Below are 2,248 nucleotides of genomic sequence, written 5' to 3' on the forward strand. Positions count from 1 at the left end.
GCTTGTGTGCACGCAAAGCCTTTACTGAAATGCAAGTGCAGCAACTGCGCACTGCCACTGCAATTCTGAACTGCGTTCTCTCTTATCACAATGCTTTATAATCCTCTAGTAGTTGTTTATTATACGTGCTTTACTTGGATTGGTTTCAAGTGCACTCTCCTCCAATCAGCTACTGACCAAGCCTCTCTGTCTCCTCCTAAACGACACGCCTCCTGCTGCTGACTGACAGCAGGCTAATTCGATTCTGAACTGCGTTCTCTCTTATCACAATGCTTTATAATCCTCTAGTAGTTGTTTATTATACGTGCTTTACTTGGATTGGTTTCAAGTGCACTCTCCTCCAATCAGCTACTGACCAAGCCTCTCTGTCTCCTCCTAAACGACACGCCTCCTGCTGTTGACTGACAGCAGGCTAATTCGGCTTCTTCCCTGCCGGGGGCACTCCCACACTGTAGCTCTTCAAAAAAGGAAGGAAGCATTTAAAAATAATTCAACTTTCCTGAAAAACGATTACAGGGACCAAAAATATGCATTTTTCCAAACATCAGGAATAAAAAACCCCAACTTGACACACTACCAAGGTTGCTGGTGCCAGCAGTAGGTCATGGGACCCCCTAAACACACTTACTCTTAGCACAGAAGTTGCCATTTGAAAAACACCCGGCGAATCTTTGCTGTAAGGTGCTTTGATGAGCACAGGCGTTAATGTGGACATCAAAAGTATCCGTGGCTGCTGATTATTCACATCTCAAAATGATCGCTGCCCTCATACAGACCTTGCTGCACCAGCTTGTGCTTCCCAAGTCTTCCTCCCAGGCACACCAGCCCGGGCCAGTGCGTAAAGCGAAAGCCAAGGTGGCAGTGGGAGCTGTGCCAGCCTCCCACCATGCACCCATGGGCTCGCTGAGCCCAGCGCCAGGCTGGAGCCAGCACAGCGAAGAGTCCCCGGCAGCAGAAAGGACATGGTGAGCAAACGTGGGACGTGATAGTTCAGATCTAGGTCTTTGCACCGAAATTAATCCAGCTCTGTAACAGAGATCTTCGGGTAACGCAGAAGCCAGCAGGGCTTGCGCCTCGTGTGTCCGGCCACCCTTCAAATCAACTGAAATTATTTTTTGCTATTAGGAGGAAATCAGGTCAGGAGTTTGCCAGTCATGCTTTGTCATTCAAGAGAGAGTTTTTGGCATTTTTTGGTTTGGGTTTTTCTTCCCTCTTCGTGTCTTCATGTTCCTCCCTAGGAAACCTTTGCCAGTGTAACTATGGAGCCTAGATCAAGGTGCTGACAGACAGACCAGCAGTTGGGGCACTTATGTATTTGATATGAATACCCCCAACAGCAAAGGAAAAAGGATTCTTGCACTTGTTTGCAACAAAAGGAGACAGACTTTTCTACTCAAACTACCCTTCTAGAAGAAAGGACTCTGGGACCATTTTTGCTTTTCGTTACAGAACAATTACATTGGCAGATAAACCGTAAAAAACATCTTTATACGAAAGTAAAAACATTTCAACACCACCAATCATCTTTTTAGGGAATTGCCTGCGTTCAGAATATGGTTCTAGCCTGATCTTCCCAGACCCTGCCCATCCCTTCCCCTGCTGTACGAGCTGTGTGGGTGTGGCTGAGGACCACGGTGGCCAGGAGGTAGGCTGGCCGTGATGGGGATCATCTTCTAGGGTTAGGAGTGCTTCAGTTGGACTGCTCTACACCTGGGCATCACCTGGATCTACTCACCTTCCCAGGGCACAGCACAACATCTCCCAACAGGCCAAAAGCCACCTAAGGGTGCTGGTGGAGTTTCAAACGGAGCAGCAAGGAGCAGCCTGCTGTTCCTAGCTGGGACGTGGGAGCACTCTGCCCTGATCATCTTGGTGGCGAGAAGTCAAAGGAGGATGCAGTTCTCCTTAGCTGCAGAGCTGGGTATTTTTTGTGCAAATTAACTGATCGTTTCTCACCGAGGGAGAGTGTGTTCATCCGCATTGTCCCGGTTTGAGCTAAACTTCCCGGTTTGAGCTGAAACTTCCTCGTTTTGGTTAATGGACGAATGGAATTATTTCATGCAAATACAATAATTCTGCATTTAATTGTTTAAGGGGTTCAGGTGAAACATTACGTGGGGAGCCTTTAAAAGCAGCAGGCCGGGGGAGTGGCTCTCTCTCCTTCCGGACTCGCTGCACGGAGGGTTCCTGCCGTGGACCTGCTGGCAGACGTCCAGGCCCGACCCGCCCGGGCCGAGCCAAACTAGCG

The sequence above is a fragment of the Buceros rhinoceros genome, unplaced genomic scaffold (assembly GCF_000710305.1).
Source record: "Buceros rhinoceros silvestris isolate BGI_N320 unplaced genomic scaffold, ASM71030v1 scaffold4347, whole genome shotgun sequence".
NCBI classification, from domain to species: Eukaryota; Metazoa; Chordata; class Aves; order Bucerotiformes; family Bucerotidae; genus Buceros; species Buceros rhinoceros.